This window comes from Schistosoma haematobium, chromosome 5 (genome assembly GCF_000699445.3).
Source record: "Schistosoma haematobium chromosome 5, whole genome shotgun sequence".
Taxonomy (NCBI): domain Eukaryota; kingdom Metazoa; phylum Platyhelminthes; class Trematoda; order Strigeidida; family Schistosomatidae; genus Schistosoma; species Schistosoma haematobium.
The window spans coordinates 2,438,573-2,459,509 of NC_067200.1; positions in this window are offsets into that span (position 1 = coordinate 2,438,573).

Sequence of the window (20,937 nt, forward strand, 5' to 3'; positions counted from 1 at the left end):
GAGGGTGAGGAGGAGGAATAAGAAGAAGAAGAAGAAGAAGAATCGTTGCTGGGAAGAGAGACTGGAAATAAGATGTGGGCAAGTGAGCTGCCGATCGTAGGGGCCTGTGGCGCAATGGATAACGCGCCTGACTACGGATCAGGAGATTCCAGGTTCGAATCCTGGCAGGCTCGGTCGCCTTTTCAACTACTGTCACGACACACAATACACACGCATCACACACAACCATCTGCCACACTACGCTCCACACGACAACATCACCAACGTCATAGGCAATTGACGCCACCGACCCACCACACTCCATGCACAAGCGGTGCATGCACGATAGTTGACAGACGCATTGCATTCAAAGTGAGCACCGTTGTCAGAGAGGTCTGCTTACTCACGTGCTTTCTCTTTCTTCTGCTGGTCGATTGCATTATGAAAACTTCCACATGTGAGAGGAAGAACGGGACACAATTGACCGGATGAGAGAGAGATGGCGAATTCGTTTTGTTACTTATGATCGATCATATAAGTGAAATGCAACGCCCGAATTCATCGTAAATAATAGATCTCAGTGAGCACTTATATGATCCGCACATATTCAATAAGATGGGGATTATTAGGTGCACCATTAAATGGTTGTTATTTACGACCAGTAGAAGTTGTAGCGACAATTAACGAAAGATAAATGGAGAGAAATAGTGTTTCGCTTCACTTGACTTTTCATTCTGCATCACACTAAATTCTTCAAGAAACACATTATTGAAGTGCGTGTTTATAATCAAGGCTCGTGATAACAGCTGTCTCGAACAATTTACTCTTCTTCAAGTTACGGTTCGAACAAGACAGTGAAATGTCAGTGAGAAACTAACACAAAATTTAACAGAAGCTGTTCACATTTCAATATAAAGTGAAGTCGAAATGAATGAGGTATTTTGCAATTGTCCAATCATGAGCACTGCCAACAAACACGGATTATATGCATGGAAGAGAAGGAAATATGAGACAAGAATGGGAGAGAACAAATAAACTAGAAGGGAAATATAGTAAAGCAGAGAGACCAGTGAAGGACAAGAAAGCAGGCAAACAGGCAAGCAGACAGTCACTGAAATTCACAACAAGAAGAAGAAGAAGAAGAAGAAGGAGAAGAAGAGCAACAGCAAGAGTGGAACAGGTGTTTAGAGCACATTGAACAACTGTTGAATAGACCAGTCTCACTGAACGCACCGAATAAGACAGGACAGGACAGAACTGGACCTGACCTGACCTGACCTGACCTGACCTGACCGGATCGCACCGGACCGGTCGAGACATCGAGGCAACACGCTGACACACAGACATTCCTACACCTGTCATTCGAACAATGATCGAACATATGAGTATGGTGATGAGACAAATGAGGAGTGGGGAAACACAGCAGGACGTGACAACACACCAGTTGAAAGAGTGAAGTCACACATAACAGTAGGTGGAGAGATGCTACACGTTCTGTTGAGAAAGATTTTGGAGGTGGAGGTGGAGGTGGAGGTGGAGGAGGAGGAGGGTGAGGAGGAGGAATAAGAAGAAGAAGAAGAAGAAGAATCGTTGCTGGGAAGAGAGACTGGAAATAAGATGTGGGCAAGTGAGCTGCCGATCGTAGGGGCCTGTGGCGCAATGGATAACGCGCCTGACTACGGATCAGGAGATTCCAGGTTCGAATCCTGGCAGGCTTGGTCGCCTTTTCAACTACTGTCACGACACACAATACACACGCATCACACACAACCATCTGCCACACTACGCTCCACACGACAACATCACCAACGTCATAGGCAATTGACGCCACCGACCCACCACACTCCATGCACAAGCGGTGCATGCACGATAGTTGACAGACGCATTGCATTCAAAGTGAGCACCGTTGTCAGAGAGGTCTGCTTACTCACGTGCTTTCTCTTTCTTCTGCTGGTCGATTGCATTATGAAAACTTCCACATGTGAGAGGAAGAACGGGACACAATTGACCGGATGAGAGAGAGATGGCGAATTCGTTTTGTTACTTATGATCGATCATATAAGTGAAATGCAACGCCCGAATTCATCGTAAATAATAGATCTCAGTGAGCACTTATATGATCCGCACATATTCAATAAGATGGGGATTATTAGGTGCACCATTAAATGGTTGTTATTTACGACCAGTAGAAGTTGTAGCGACAATTAACGAAAGATAAATGGAGAGAAATAGTGTTTCGCTTCACTTGACTTTTCATTCTGCATCACACTAAATTCTTCAAGAAACACATTATTGAAGTGCGTGTTTATAATCAAGGCTCGTGATAACAGCTGTCTCGAACAATTTACTCTTCTTCAAGTTACGGTTCGAACAAGACAGTGAAATGTCAGTGAGAAACTAACACAAAATTTAACAGAAGCTGTTCACATTTCAATATAAAGTGAAGTCGAAATGAATGAGGTATTTTGCAATTGTCCAATCATGAGCACTGCCAACAAACACGGATTATATGCATGGAAGAGAAGGAAATATGAGACAAGAATGGGAGAGAACAAATAAACTAGAAGGGAAATATAGTAAAGCAGAGAGACCAGTGAAGGACAAGAAAGCAGGCAAACAGGCAAGCAGACAGTCACTGAAATTCACAACAAGAAGAAGAAGAAGAAGAAGAAGGAGAAGAAGAGCAACAGCAAGAGTGGAACAGGTGTTTAGAGCACATTGAACAACTGTTGAATAGACCAGTCTCACTGAACGCACCGAATAAGACAGGACAGGACAGAACTGGACCTGACCTGACCTGACCTGACCTGACCTGACCTGACCGGATCGCACCGGACCGGTCGAGACATCGAGGCAACACGCTGACACACAGACATTCCTGCACCTGTCATTCGAAAAATGATCGAACATATGAGTATGGTGATGAGACAAATGAGGAGTGGGGAAACACAGCAGGACGTGACAACACACCAGTTGAAAGAGTGAAGTCACACATAACAGTAGGTGGAGAGATGCTACACGTTCTGTTGAGAAAGATTTTGGAGGTGGAGGTGGAGGTGGAGGTGGAGGAGGAGGAGGGTGAGGAGGAGGAATAAGAAGAAGAAGAAGAAGAATCGTTGCTGGGAAGAGAGACTGGAAATAAGATGTGGGCAAGTGAGCTGCCGATCGTAGGGGCCTGTGGCGCAATGGATAACGCGCCTGACTACGGATCAGGAGATTCCAGGTTCGAATCCTGGCAGGCTTGGTCGCCTTTTCAACTACTGTCACAACACACAATACACACGCATCACACACAACCATCTGCCACACTACGCTCCACACGACAACATCACCAACGTCATAGGCAATTGACGCCACCGACCCACCACACTCCATGCACAAGCGGTGCATGCACGATAGTTGACAGACGCATTGCATTCAAAGTGAGCACCGTTGTCAGAGAGGTCTGCTTACTCACGTGCTTTCTCTTTCTTCTGCTGGTCGATTGCATTATGAAAACTTCCACATGTGAGAGGAAGAACGGGACACAATTGACCGGATGAGAGAGAGATGGCGAATTCGTTTTGTTACTTATGATCGATCATATAAGTGAAATGCAACGCCCGAATTCATCGTAAATAATAGATCTCAGTGAGCACTTATATGATCCGCACATATTCAATAAGATGGGGATTATTAGGTGCACCATTAAATGGTTGTTATTTACGACCAGTAGAAGTTGTAGCGACAATTAACGAAAGATAAATGGAGAGAAATAGTGTTTCGCTTCACTTGACTTTTCATTCTGCATCACACTAAATTCTTCAAGAAACACATTATTGAAGTGCGTGTTTATAATCAAGGCTCGTGATAACAGCTGTCTCGAACAATTTACTCTTCTTCAAGTTACGGTTCGAACAAGACAGTGAAATGTCAGTGAGAAACTAACACAAAATTTAACAGAAGCTGTTCACATTTCAATATAAAGTGAAGTCGAAATGAATGAGGTATTTTGCAATTGTCCAATCATGAGCACTGCCAACAAACACGGATTATATGCATGGAAGAGAAGGAAATATGAGACAAGAATGGGAGAGAACAAATAAACTAGAAGGGAAATATAGTAAAGCAGAGAGACCAGTGAAGGACAAGAAAGCAGGCAAACAGGCAAGCAGACAGTCACTGAAATTCACAACAAGAAGAAGAAGAAGAAGAAGAAGGAGAAGAAGAGCAACAGCAAGAGTGGAACAGGTGTTTAGAGCACATTGAACAACTGTTGAATAGACCAGTCTCACTGAACGCACCGAATAAGACAGGACAGGACAGAACTGGACCTGACCTGACCTGACCTGACCGGACCGGATCGCACCGGACCGGACGAGACATCGAGGCAACACGCTGACACACAGACATTCCTGCACCTGTCATTCGAACAATGATCGAACATATGAGTATGGTGATGAGACAAATGAGGAGTGGGGAAACACAGCAGGACGTGACAACACACCAGTTGAAAGAGTGAAGTCACACATAACAGTAGGTGGAGAGATGCTACACGTTCTGTTGAGAAAGATTTTGGAGGTGGAGGTGGAGGTGGAGGTGGAGGAGGAGGAGGGTGAGGAGGAGGAATAAGAAGAAGAAGAAGAAGAATCGTTGCTGGGAAGAGAGACTGGAAATAAGATGTGGGCAAGTGAGCTGCCGATCGTAGGGGCCTGTGGCGCAATGGATAACGCGCCTGACTACGGATCAGGAGATTCCAGGTTCGAATCCTGGCAGGCTTGGTCGCCTTTTCAACTACTGTCACAACACACAATACACACGCATCACACACAACCATCTGCCACACTACGCTCCACACGACAACATCACCAACGTCATAGGCAATTGACGCCACCGACCCACCACACTCCATGCACAAGCGGTGCATGCACGATAGTTGACAGACGCATTGCATTCAAAGTGAGCACCGTTGTCAGAGAGGTCTGCTTACTCACGTGCTTTCTCTTTCTTCTGCTGGTCGATTGCATTATGAAAACTTCCACATGTGAGAGGAAGAACGGGACACAATTGACCGGATGAGAGAGAGATGGCGAATTCGTTTTGTTACTTATGATCGATCATATAAGTGAAATGCAACGCCCGAATTCATCGTAAATAATAGATCTCAGTGAGCACTTATATGATCCGCACATATTCAATAAGATGGGGATTATTAGGTGCACCATTAAATGGTTGTTATTTACGACCAGTAGAAGTTGTAGCGACAATTAACGAAAGATAAATGGAGAGAAATAGTGTTTCGCTTCACTGACTTTTCATTCTGCATCACACTAAATTCTTCAAGAAACACATTATTGAAGTGCGTGTTTATAATCAAGGCTCGTGATAACAGCTGTCTCGAACAATTTACTCTTCTTCAAGTTACGGTTCGAACAAGACAGTGAAATGTCAGTGAGAAACTAACACAAAATTTAACAGAAGCTGTTCACATTTCAATATAAAGTGAAGTCGAAATGAATGAGGTATTTTACAATTGTCCAATCATGAGCACTGCCAACAAACACGGATTATATGCATGGAAGAGAAGGAAATATGAGACAAGAATGGGAGAGAACAAATAAACTAGAAGGGAAATATAGTAAAGCAGAGAGACCAGTGAAGGACAAGAAAGCAGGCAAACAGGCAAGCAGACAGTCACTGAAATTCACAACAAGAAGGAGAAGAAGAAGGAGAAGAAGGAGAAGAAGAAGGAGAAGAAGGAGAAGAAGAAGGAGAAGAAGAAGAAGAATAGCAACAGCAAGAGTTGAACAGCTGTTTAGAGCACATTGAACAACTGTTGAATAGACCAGTCTCACTGAACGCACCGAATAAGACAGGACAGGACAGAACTGGACCTGACCTGACCTGACCTGACCGGACCGGATCGCACCGGACCGGACGGGACATCGAGGCAACGCGCTGACACACAGACATTCCTACACCTGTCATTCGAACAATGATCGAACATATGAGTATGGTGATGAGACAAATGAGGAGTGGGGAAACACAGCAGGACGTGACAACACACCAGTTGAAAGAGTGAAGTCACACATAACAGTAGGTGGAGAGATGCTACACGTTCTGTTGAGAAAGATTTTGGAGGTGGAGGTGGAGGTGGAGGTGGAGGAGGAGGAGGGTGAGGAGGAGGAATAAGAAGAAGAAGAAGAAGAATCGTTGCTGGGAAGAGAGACTGGAAATAAGATGTGGGCAAGTGAGCTGCCGATCGTAGGGGCCTGTGGCGCAATGGATAACGCGCCTGACTACGGATCAGGAGATTCCAGGTTCGAATCCTGGCAGGCTCGGTCGCCTTTTCAACTACTGTCACAACACACAATACACACGCATCACACACAACCATCTGCCACACTACGCTCCACACGACAACATCACCAACGTCATAGGCAATTGACGCCACCGACCCACCACACTCCATGCACAAGCGGTGCATGCACGATAGTTGACAGACGCATTGCATTCAAAGTGAGCACCGTTGTCAGAGAGGTCTGCTTACTCACGTGCTTTCTCTTTCTTCTGCTGGTCGATTGCATTATGAAAACTTCCACATGTGAGAGGAAGAACGGGACACAATTGACCGGATGAGAGAGAGATGGCGAATTCGTTTTGTTACTTATGATCGATCATATAAGTGAAATGCAACGCCCGAATTCATCGTAAATAATAGATCTCAGTGAGCACTTATATGATCCGCACATATTCAATAAGATGGGGATTATTAGGTGCACCATTAAATGGTTGTTATTTACGACCAGTAGAAGTTGTAGCGACAATTAACGAAAGATAAATGGAGAGAAATAGTGTTTCGCTTCACTCGACTTTTCATTCTGCATCACACTAAATTCTTCAAGAAACACATTATTGAAGTGCGTGTTTATAATCAAGGCTCGTGATAACAGCTGTCTCGAACAATTTACTCTTCTTCAAGTTACGGTTCGAACAAGACAGTGAAATGTCAGTGAGAAACTAACACAAAATTTAACAGAAGCTGTTCACATTTCAATATAAAGTGAAGTCGAAATGAATGAGGTATTTTACAATTGTCCAATCATGAGCACTGCCAACAAACACGGATTATATGCATGGAAGAGAAGGAAATATGGGACAAGAATGGGAGAGAACAAATAAACTAGAAGGGAAATATAGTAAAGCAGAGAGACCAGTGAAGGACAAGAAAGCAGGCAAACAGGCAAGCAGACAGTCACTGAAATTCACAACAAGAAGGAGAAGAAGAAGGAGAAGAAGGAGAAGAAGAAGGAGAAGAAGGAGAAGAAGAAGGAGAAGAAGAAGAAGAATAGCAACAGCAAGAGTTGAACAGCTGTTTAGAGCACATTGAACAACTGTTGAATAGACCAGTCTCACTGAACGCACCGAATAAGACAGGACAGGACAGAACTGGACCTGACCTGACCTGACCTGACCTGACCGGACCGGATCGCACCGGACCGGACGGGACATCGAGGCAACGCGCTGACACACAGACATTCCTACACCTGTCATTCGAACAATGATCGAACATATGAGTATGGTGATGAGACAAATGAGGAGTGGGGAAACACAGCAGGACGTGACAACACACCAGTTGAAAGAGTGAAGTCACACATAACAGTAGGTGGAGAGATGCTACACGTTCTGTTGAGAAAGATTTTGGAGGTGGAGGTGGAGGTGGAGGTGGAGGAGGAGGAGGGTGAGGAGGAGGAATAAGAAGAAGAAGAAGAAGAAGAATCGTTGCTGGGAAGAGAGACTGGAAATAAGATGTGGGCAAGTGAGCTGCCGATCGTAGGGGCCTGTGGCGCAATGGATAACGCGCCTGACTACGGATCAGGAGATTCCAGGTTCGAATCCTGGCAGGCTCGGTCGCCTTTTCAACTACTGTCACAACACACAATACACACGCATCACACACAACCATCTGCCACACTACGCTCCACACGACAACATCACCAACGTCATAGGCAATTGACGCCACCGACCCACCACACTCCATGCACAAGCGGTGCATGCACGATAGTTGACAGACGCATTGCATTCAAAGTGAGCACCGTTGTCAGAGAGGTCTGCTTACTCACGTGCTTTCTCTTTCTTCTGCTGGTCGATTGCATTATGAAAACTTCCACATGTGAGAGGAAGAACGGGACACAATTGACCGGATGAGAGAGAGATGGCGAATTCGTTTTGTTACTTATGATCGATCATATAAGTGAAATGCAACGCCCGAATTCATCGTAAATAATAGATCTCAGTGAGCACTTATATGATCCGCACATATTCAATAAGATGGGGATTATTAGGTGCACCATTAAATGGTTGTTATTTACGACCAGTAGAAGTTGTAGCGACAATTAACGAAAGATAAATGGAGAGAAATAGTGTTTCGCTTCACTTGACTTTTCATTCTGCATCACACTAAATTCTTCAAGAAACACATTATTGAAGTGCGTGTTTATAATCAAGGCTCGTGATAACAGCTGTCTCGAACAATTTACTCTTCTTCAAGTTACGGTTCGAACAAGACAGTGAAATGTCAGTGAGAAACTAACACAAAATTTAACAGAAGCTGTTCACATTTCAATATAAAGTGAAGTCGAAATGAATGAGGTATTTTGCAATTGTCCAATCATGAGCACTGCCAACAAACACGGATTATATGCATGGAAGAGAAGGAAATATGAGACAAGAATGGGAGAGAACAAATAAACTAGAAGGGAAATATAGTAAAGCAGAGAGACCAGTGAAGGACAAGAAAGCAGGCAAACAGGCAAGCAGACAGTCACTGAAATTCACAACAAGAAGGAGAAGAAGAAGGAGAAGAAGGAGAAGAAGAAGGAGAAGAAGGAGAAGAAGAAGGAGAAGAAGAAGAAGAAGAGCAACAGCAAGAGTGGAACAGGTGTTTAGAGCATATTGAACAACTGTTGAATAGACCAGTCTCACTGAACGCACCGAATAAGACAGGACAGGACAGAACTGGACCTGACCTGACCTGACCTGACCGGACCGGATCGCACCGGACCGGACGGGACATCGAGGCAACACGCTGACACACAGACATTCCGACACCTGTCATTCGAACAATGATCGAACATATGAGTATGGTGATGAGACAAATGAGGAGTGGGGAAACACAGCAGGACGTGACAACACACCAGTTGAAAGAGTGAAGTCACACATAACAGTAGGTGGAGAGATGCTACACGTTCTGTTGAGAAAGATTTTGGAGGTGGAGGTGGAGGTGGAGGTGGAGGAGGAGGAGGGTGAGGAGGAGGAATAAGAAGAAGAAGAAGAATCGTTGCTGGGAATAGAGACTGGAAATAAGATGTGGGCAAGGGAGCCGTCAATCTTATGTGCCTGCGGGGCGATGTATGGTGCCTCTGTGCTTTTAATTTTTTTCCTTGTTTTTCAGGTTTAGATATAATAGTTTTTTTTCTTATATCCATTTCTTTCTGTGATTAGCGTTTTATCTCAACATTTTTTCTTCGGTATTTTTTTTTCGACTTCTTGCCTGTAGTTTTATCTTTAGTTAGTGTTTTCATTAATTTTTATTTGGTATGTTCGGTTATTTTGATGGTAAATACTTCAATGAAATAATTACAGATGAATAATTATTGTATTTCTTTACAAATTATGTTAACATGTCCTCTTACACGCCATTTTCCTTGCTTATAATCAAAGTATTGAATGATGAATATGAGCTTCCCTTATAATTATCACCATTTACCAGAAATTTTTTTTGCGTTTTTTAGTTATCTATCATAAATGAAACTATTCTATCTATAGAATGTATAACGTTTGGCTTATATGTTGTAAATTATAAAAGAATAATAAATAAAACTAGTTTCATTCAATAAGAAATCATGATAGAAAGTGAACTCAATGAGGATATATTCCTGGAATAATTTGATTTATATAGATAGATCATTCAAATCAAAGAACAAAACTCTATCGAAACCATCCACTTGAGCTACAAGATCTTCTCTACCATCTTACAATATAATCAAGTTGTTTATAGTTACATGTCAATAGGTGATGATATGATGTCATGGTAAACTAGATTATTATCAGATGGGTTTTTTTGTGGAGATTGTAGTAATTTCAATGGTTAATATCATGAGTCAGTTGAAGCTAGACCACCATGGGAAACCGAAGGCACTGAATGGCCGTTTCGTCCTATTGTAGGACTTGTCTGTGGCATCCACGACCTCACCCCCTGCGAAATTCGAACCCAGGACCCACTAGTTTCGCGCGGGCACTTAACCACTAGACCACTGAGCCGGCATCCAGCAGTGTTAATACCCAACTTCAACTAATCCACGAAATTGAGCGACACATTCACCATTGTCTTCAGTGAGTTACTGTCTCACAACAGACCCAGATGAACTCTACTGGTCACTACTTCTCACTAGAACTCCAGCATATACCTCGTGAAGCCAGTCACTAGTGAGCATACGTTGATTAATATCATATTGCTAACAATATTGATTATAACTGCTCATCTTAGACAATCGGTTACTAAATACATCACCAAGTACTACGTATATCTTCTTAATTGTTGATAATATGAATTTTGTTTTTGATTTATTATTCCAATTCTCTTCTTCTTCTCCTCCTCCTCATTTGTTTTGTTTATTACATCATGCTACTTACTATTATTCAGTAGCTTATAATGTTAACCATCTATTATTATGATCTGCTTGTTGAAACATTTGAAGTCACTATGTATACACATATCCATTCGTGACATTCAATCTGTTGTAAAACTTCATCATTCTTACATCGTTCTTCAATATTTCATGCGTATCAATTGAACACTGGGTATTCATAATAAATTCTAAATTAATGTAACATACTATAAAAGTGGTTATTACATAAATACTTTGTATATAATATTGATATTCTTGACAGTCTTACCTAATACGCAAAATCCTTATCATTGACGATAAAATATTTTCAGAAGGGGTTTGTGGTGGCGCATTGCTGAGGAGTCCCATACTAGGACGAAACGGTCGTCCAGTGCTTCAAGGTTTTCAATGGTGGTCTAGCTTCAACTGACTCATGATTTCAGTCTGTGAAAATTTATAAAATATTTGTTTAAATTTCACGTTTTAGTTTCGGCGAGACTATAATTTATGAATGAGATTTGAGTGACGTAAAAAGTGATATTAGATATGTCCACCTAAAAATTCGGGCAAAAAATGTGAGTGAAAATATGTGTGAAGAATAAGGATAAGGATATACAGTTGATGTTTATAGATAAACTTTTATATATTTCCCTAATTCATCGGCTAGCTTCAATTCTAGCTTCACATCAAAGCATATATATTTCACATTTTCCTTTTCATTCCAAATAACCATCATAATTTTAGTCTTATTCTTATCTTTGTCTTTTAATTATTCAAAATCCTACAAAAACTGCCACAACTCCCCCACCAAAATCATTCTCAACAGAACGTGTACCATCTCTCCACCTACTGTTATGTGTGACTTCACTCTTTCAACTGGTGTGTTGTCACGTCCTGGTGTTTCCCCACTCCTCATTTGTCTCATCGCCATACTCATATGTTCGATCATTGTTCGAATGACAGGTGTAGGAATGTCTGTGTGTCTGCGTGTTGCCTCGATGTCCCGTCCGGTCCGGTCAGGTCCGGTTCTGTCCTATCCTGTCCTGTCCAGTCCTGTCCTGTCCTGTCCTGTCCTGTCCTGTACTTTGCGGTGCGTTCAGTGAGACTGGTCTATTCAATAGTTGTTCAATGTGCTCTAAACACCTGTTCCACTCTTGCTGTTGTTGTCGTTGTTGTTGTTGTTTTGTTGTTGTCGTTGTTGTTGTTGTTGTTGTTGTGAATTTCAGTGACTGCCTGCTTGCCTGTTTGCCTGCTTTCTTGTCCTTCACTGGTCTCTCTGCTTTACTATATTTACCCACTAGTTTATTTGTTCTCTCCCATTCTTGTCTCATATTTCCTTCTCTTCCATGTATATATGTATATTTATACAGTGGAAAATAAGATTGCAAGAAGTCGAGTGGCAGTGTTTCACGATCACATTGTAATTTCATAAGTGTTATTTGTATTCGGTCACATGATATGAAAGTGAAAATCAGTTGTGCTTCTTTTTTCATTTTTGATTTATATGTTACACTGACGTTTAGGTTCAATATGTTTTCATTTGATTTTCTTCATATCAAAATACTCATGTTTGTAACTGATCATATCGATGATATTACACTGACAAAACCATCCATTATCCACATTGTTTTCTGATGATACTTCGTTGTGGGATTTGAGTGACTGAATTGTGTGTGTTTTGGTCATCGATCTGATCCAAGATATTCATGGAGGCTTCCGAACGAATCTGATCCAGTTAAGAGAATGCAACTACATGATGATTCTTCTCAATAATTTTCAACGCATGTTCGAATCGAAGTGAATTCGTTTGTTGGTTGTTTTTCAATTAAATATTCGATGATATAACTAAAGATTTCAATTGTTTAGAAGAAGTGAAACATAGACGTATGTGTTCATCATGGTGTTTTGAAGGGATTTGAAGGTTAGTCAGTGACATTTCTTAAATACAAAAACTAGGTTTAATTGTCTGCCCTAATGTTTAAAAATCTTCTCATGGATGTTTTTGGAATGTGATTTATCGATCTCTTTTTGGAATATCTGGATTCTTTTCATGTCGCCATTTAGTCACCAACATTTTTAAGCATATATGAATGTTAGCTAGCAGTGAAATCTACTCTCCAACATCAACGGTTAGATTCAGAAAAATTGATACAAATTAATTGAAATTCATGTCATTGCACAAACAAGTAACTATCTGAACTTAGGAGGTAAGTGTGAGTGAACGGTATCTGATTTGAGTTCCAGAATAAGCCTCAATTCTAGGATCCAGGTGCAGCTATCTGACGAGTTGCATATAAGATTCCATTGCTATTCACCATCTACATCTGTTCATAGATTTCAATTGTTTATTAATAACATTGAATGCACCCGTTGCATCCGCATTATGTTAAGCATCTAGCATGTGCATGAAAAGTGATCAATGCAACTTATTTATTCATTTATTTGAACACATAAATATTGGTACAAAGGGGCACTAAATACATGAGCCATATAAGTCATTTGATTTTTGTGTGGGCTGTGATACTTCCAGGGTGCCCAGACCGAAGCAAGTGGTTTTCTTAGAGGGCTATACCCGGAGCCTTAGACCTAAATGTGTGATCCACAAGATAGTGGATCAACGTCAGGAGATGCAATCTCATGCTAGCCGGTGACCACCGATTGGTTCATACGCCATTTGTTCCTCAGGATACTGGAGCCTATATGCACAATTAGTTTGTGATCAGGATCTTCCAACTCTCCTAGGCGGATCCTCCGTATCCACCTGGTTAAAGCACCGGACATTCACTTTTTGTCCGCTTATTTTCATAAACAACAACCCCGCCACGCAAATGCAGTGAGCAGGACTTCCATGGCAGTGGCTGTATACGCGTGGTCGTGTGAGAGCAGTTCGAGAGGAAGAGAGTTGACTCTCCCCACCCTCGACCGTACCATGGCATTTGGGGGCTGATCTGTGCTTTATTTTTTTGTTCACTCATATCAATTATCCAGAGGACCCGAATTAGGTAATATGAACCAACCAGTATGGCTGAGATTAACAGTAATTGACTTAATCGATTAATGACATGTTTTAGTTTGATCGGCCTCTTGCTTCATTCCAATCTACATATCTGTATACCTACTGTCAGATATCGCCAATAAACATTGAGATCAACTATGCACCTGTCTTAATTATTCAATTCGATAAGGACTTACAACCACATTCCAAATTTCAACACCCATCATACAGAGCAAGAACATTGATTGGTGCGGAATAATATGAATTCCTTTTATTTCGTTAGGTTCTCATCAGCTGCTTACAACTTATATATAAGAGGGTGATTAAGGCTGAATAAATGTATCATGGTGTAGCGAAGATTTTGATAGAGTTGATGGGGTCATAAAATGTTGTCTCGAATAAATAAAGTTTGAGTGGGAAAGTTCCAGAACATTGAATTAGTGATTAGAACTCATGAAAATAGATTAATGGTAATAAAGAGAATATGAATTGAAATCAGTCAGTTGTGTATGATGTAGTCTAAAAGAGTTGGAGTAATGACGCAATAAATAAATAGAGAAATAAATGAATAAAAAAGGGGGTTACTGTTACCAGGGTAAAGAAAGATTTATTACTGTCTCTTTTTGTATACATAGATCTGGTTTTAGACGTTTGATTTCTAATGCTTCAGCGAATTTCAGAAGGTTGGAGCTTGATTGTTTATTAATCACCTTGAAGAACTTCAGTATATCAACATCATGTCCTGTGTCAAGGAGATGTCTTGCGATGGCACTGGTGGATGCTTTTAATCCATTTAATCCTAAACTTTTCGGAATATGTTCTTTGAATCGAACGTAGGGTCTCCTTTCTGTTCTACCAATGTAACTGCTTTGGCAGATACATGTAAATTTGTATATACACTTGGTGATAACATGAAAGGGATACCTGTCGACCTTTGATTGTGTTAAAGAACATATTGTTTTGGACAGGACAATCAATTTAGCTGCAGGATAAGTTCTTGTCAGTGCAGTTTTTAGTCTCATATTGATTGATCCTGTGACATCGTCACCTTTGAATTGAAGTTGATTGAAAATAGGCTTTTTATCTGCTGTAATTTCTTTGGGTCTGTTAACGTCATGTTTGCTATATTTCTCAATAAATTTCAGTCGTATCCCTTATTCTTTAAACATTTTTTAACATTCATAACTTCCTCTTCTAGTGTATCGGCAGTACATATTCTTTCTGTTCTATGAAACAATGTTTTGACCAGTGCCTTTTGTAACTGATTGGACAAAAGCTATTGAAATTGAGATAACTTCCATTGCATGTGTCTTTCTTATAAACTGAACGTTGAACTGTACCATCCATTCTTCGTTTCATCGTCATATCAAGAAAACGGAACTTGTTTTCTTTTTCACGTTCCATAGTAAAATGGATATTGTTAGGATATTCGGAAAAATATACCAATCATTATCATGTTAAGTCTAGTGATGTCCTTGGAAGTTAAATGAACATTCCCTATTGAACGATATTTGTTCACTTGTTAAATATTGTACAAAATGTTGTTTTCTATTTTATGGTACGATGTAGTTTGTTTGATTGGTATATAAACAGAGTATGTTTGAAATACAATGATTCATATCTCAGAGGCTGTGACTTGCATTCTGGACTCAACTGACTGGGCTAGACAAGAGAGCGGGATCAATCAGTACTCTAGGTTGCTCGTACGTGTTTTACGTGTCATTTATTCGATCGATAAGTCGCTACTCCATAATTCGGCATTTACCCGTTACAACAGATATTTGGATAGGCTTCGTTGAAAAACTTTAGCAAATTTATTGCATGTTGTTGATTATTACACACGATGAAGGTATCATCAACATACCTCGAATAATACGTCATTTTATCAATGGCTTGTTTGAGTTTGATTCTTTTGAGGTTAGCCATGAAATTACATCATACATAAATGATTGATTTCAATTCATATTTTCTTTATTATCCATTAATCTATTTTCATGAGTTCTAATCACTAATTCAATGTTCTGGAACTTTCCCTCTCAAACTTTATTTGTTCGAGACAAAATTATATGAACTTATCAACTCTGTCGAAATCTTCGCTACACCATGATACATTTATTCAGCCTTAATCACCCTCTTATGTATAAATATGTCAATATCTGTTATGATGTTGAATATTAAATATTTTAGGTTGTAATCAGCTGATGAGAGCCTAACGAAATAAAGTGAATCCATGTATTATTCTGCACCAATCTTTGTTCTTGCTCTCTTTAAGATAATAAAGGGAACTATGTGTATGAAACCCATCATACAACTATTCAACGAATTGAGAACAATGTCTCTTAGATACATTATTAGTCATATTCATAGATATGAAGTGATTTTGTCTTTCATTCTAGATTGTTCAATTCCCTTCTTATTTCTGTCCCCTTCTGTTTTTTCTCTTCTCCTTCTTCTTCTTCTTCATCCTCAGCTAATCAAAAAATTTGATATTAATCATAACCTGATTCTATGCATATAATCAAATGTCAGTTTCTCATATACAGTTGTACAATCTCTACCGGTCTAATTCCAAATGATGAAGTATTCTCTTTTCCTTATACATAGTTATACGTATTCATATATCTATTCATTCAGTACTATGCAAAAATGGCAGTTCATTTGGAATGAATGAAATAAACAATGTTACAATGTTATTATCCTAATAGAAATCATAAACAATCATTCCAATAATAGACAACATACATAATAGATCTTTAATATGTTTTTCTTTTCCATTCTCATCTACCTACCTCTATCTTATACTAACTTAGTTTAACTATCTAACTATATTCAGTTATTTGATGAATCCATCTATGACAGTGGAATATGTTTTTTTACATAAACAAATGTCTGAGATTATTTTTTTATTGCTGCCATAGTTTACTACTTTTTAATGTAGGTTAGTAGTGTAAAATAGTAACTAAAATAAATGGGTCATAAATTATCTCTTTATGGTTAATTATGTTTTTGGAATAATAAATCAATAAGTCGTTTCTTCTAATTATACGAAAAATTTGTTCACTTGTCAAGTGTCATGATAAATAAATTTTATAATGAACTGAAATGGAAGATAAAATCCATAGAACAGCACCTTTCTCCCCTCCTGATTAGCATCGACATCATACAATAAACACTTCATTTGTAAAATGGTAATCAATCGTCTAAGACTTGAATATTCCTTCGTTTCCACACCAATCATTCTCTGTTCTCATTCTCTTCTCTTCGATCTTCTTAACCTTCGGCTGCCAAGTATTTCACTATCGATTGATGATACATACTACTAATATCTGTCGATGTCAGTAGCATACACTACATTAATAGTATTATTAATACTGTTAGAACTACTGTAGTGAAGGTGAACACAAGTGCGGACAATCAAATATATTGTAATTCAGCATTACAGAATACCATGATAAAATTTGAGAACCATGTAGTAGTAGTTCAATTATCTCACACTTGATTGTTCCTTCATTTCCATACTAATCACTTTCTGTTCTCGTTCTTTTTTCTTCGATCTTCTTTAGCTTGTGCCGTCGAGTATTTCACTTTCGATTGATGATGCATACTACTTATATCTGTCGACATCAGTAGTATACACTACTATATTACTCGACCAGATTATTAAAAAAATGTAATTCGGATTGAGCAAACCACAAAAAATTATGGTTGTTTAAGTGTTCCATTTTGTGAATATTTAAAACTTAATTATCGGAAATCTTTTAAAAACAGAGAATAGCTACAGTTCATATTGATTTGTTAATATATGCCACCAGGTTTTTGCTCCGATGATAATCGTCGAACATATTTGATCACAGGATTTTATGATAATCACTCCTTATTCATCTAAAAAGCAGTGTGTTGACGAAAGACGATACCCAAACCACAAAGCCCACCATCTAGAAGATATAAGTGTTTATTAACAATTGTCTACGCAAAATACTTCGGATTCGTTGACCAGACATTACCAGCAACAACCTACTGTAGGAGAGAACAAACCATCACAAGGCAAGTCCTCAAATGGAATCGTCAAGGCCAAAGGAAAAGAGGAAGATCAACGAACACATTATGCCAAGAAATGGAGACAGAAATACTTCTACAAATCTTCCTCAGAAGCTTAGACCAAGTTTCAGTGCAAACTAGTTTAAAAGAGATTATAAAACCAATAGAAGTGAGAAAATTATAATGTTAAATTTACCACCTCAAACTTCTGTTACTTATGTATTTTGATGAGAAAATTGTCATTAAGGTATTTACTGAGATTTCATAGGTCTGAAGATGAAATGAACTTCAACTCTTCAATTTAATTATGTATTATATTCAGAGCATCACTGATGAACAATGAGGACCTGATGCTGATATAATGGTGAAGACTGGTAAATTAAGGGTAGCATTCCTACAGTTGAAGAACATATGGAACTCAAAACAACTATCAAACAATATCAAAGTCACAATCTTCAACACGAACGTCAAGGCAGTTCTACTGTATGGAGCTGAAACTTGGAGAACTACAACAACCACCATCAAGAAGGTACAAGTATTTATAAATAGCTGTCTACGTAAGATACTCAATATCCGTTGGATGGATACCATCAGCAACAGCCTACTACGGGAGAGAACAAATTCGCTTCTATCTGAAGAGGAAATTAGGAAAAGAGGTTGGCAATGTATAGGACACACATTGAAGAAATCATCAAACTGAATCACAAGGCAGGCGCTAACTTAGAATCATGATGGGAAACGGAAAAGAGGAAGGCTGAAAAACGTACTATGTCAGGAATTGAAATGAAACATGAAACAAATGAATATTAACTGAAAAGAACTGGAAAGGATTGTTCAGGACAGGGTTGGATAGAAAGTGCTGGTGGTTGGTGTTATGACTTTATGTCCGGCTTACTATCATGTGATTAATCCGCCAATCAAAATACGACTTATTCAATCTTAGCACTATGCAAAACCAATGACGTTCGACCTGTATGAGCAGCATAGCGTCCTTATTGGTCCTATGTCCGCCTAGCTCGTCCACTCGAGTTCAGAACACCAATACCAGTTCCCACTATGCGAATCGAATCGAATTATTTATTCCAGACATACTGGGTTTATATATCAACCAAACAGACCACAACGCACCATAAAATAGGAAATAACATTTGTATACAATAAAGCCAAAAAATGGTTGTGAACGTGGGAGGCAGTTGTTAATAAACTGAAAATAATTTAGAGACAGTAAATCGTACAATCATAAATTATAGATCAAAATAAAGCTTATGACAAGGGGAATATAGATACACATAATCTAATCATTGAATAATTATACAATAAGAATATTTATAGAGTATTATTCCATTATTAGTCCTCGGAAGTTACCCGCAATTTAATCTTCACTAGGATATGACTGTTAGCCTATGCTCCTCCCTAAGGGGTGACAGGCGTAAGTAAGTATGGTATTCAGAAATTTCTAATGAGAGGCAAATTATAAGCCATCTGATGCTTGTATTACAAGAATTATCATTAAATCATTATGAGGTCAAGTTTATATAATAGATGTATTTAACTGATAAGACATTATTGATTAACTTTAGGTTCATTGTAAAGCACAAAATCAGCTTCTTAGGTACCCAGTAGTAATTTGTTCAATGCTAATCAATAGTTGAAATGTAGACAACACAAAACTTAAACTCAATTATCACTGAGTTGTGACAAATGCTGAGTAGCTTTGAACCTTTTCAGTGTTGGTCGACCTTTGTCGGCTAAATCGTAGTCCAGTAGGTTAAACGTTCGCGCATGAGACTGAAGGCTCTGGGTTCGGATCCTGCGAGTGAGATCGTGGATGCGTACTGCTGAGGAGTGCCACAATAGGACGAAACGGCCGTCCATTGCTTCCAGGTTGCCAACGGTGGTCTAATATCAATCGGCTCATGATCTCAATCAAAAATTTAATAATCCCCACTACCCCTATACTCATATATGATAACACAGATCTGGATGATTCGTAATGAACTGATACAAATCTTACATTCGTCGATATATATTACTGATGTTCAGTTTTCCTTATCCTTATTAATATTCCATCTATAATTTTATGATACGTACTACTTCTAATAGACTACTTAATAGAATATGTGACCAATTAAAATAATACACATTTAAATTCACTTCGTATTGTTTTACTTGAATCTTCCCATTGATGTTTAGGATTGCAATTGATCAGTCTCTTATTGACATATATGCATCCTGCGCGTATTACCTCAATATTGCCTTAATTCACAAGTATTCTAAGTAAAGATGGATAGTGACTAGTGGTGGAATCTAGGACGGGTGTTTCGTCCTATTTGGAACTCGTCAACTTGATGTACCTTATATATATCAAGATATAGAATTTCTGAGACTAATTGATTATTTCAGTTAATAAAGTTGATCATTATATCTATGTTAAGCTAATAAACATTATCGATCAAATCTAAAGGTCATTCAATGATTTTAAATAATATTTTGATACTGAATACACATTATTATTATTACTATGTGCGTACATTACCTTAGTAACTGGCTATTGATTTTTATGTTATAACATTTTTTCAACGGATAGCTAGATATGGTCATGATTGTTTATCTTTTAGATATCAATAGTAAACTATTCATAAATAAGTCTAAATGATGGTTTTTTAATAGTTGAATTCATGAGTCGATTAAAGCTAGACCATCATGAAAAATCTGAAAGCACTGGACAGCTATTTCGTCCTAGTGTGGGACTCTTCAATAGTGCACATCCACAATCTTGCACATTCGACTCGAACTCAGAAGCTTCGGTTTCGTGCGCTTAACCTCTAGACTACCGAGCCGGATAGTAGTGGAATACAGGACGTGTTTCTTGTCCTATTTGAGACTCGTCAGCTGGATATACCTGTATCTCATAGTTGCTGTTCACTTTGGAACTCGAATCCAGTACCGTTCGCTTCAAACACCATCACGTTATTCACTTAGCTATTGAGTCCTGTTAGCCATTTAGTTCTGCAATAGAATGAAGTTGAAATGCATTTGGTATTGTTTACTTGTATCTTCCCATTGTTTTTACGGGTGCAATTGATCAGTCTCTTGTTGGCATATGTGCATCCTGTGCGGACGAAACGCGCTTTATGGATTCCACTGCTAGCCACCACCCATCTTTGCTTAAAAATAAGTTTTCACTCTTTGAGAACAAAATTTTAATATTGAACACATAGAAGATTTAAGAAGAGTTAAAATTGAAGTATACAGATTAGTTATCTGTAAAGAACA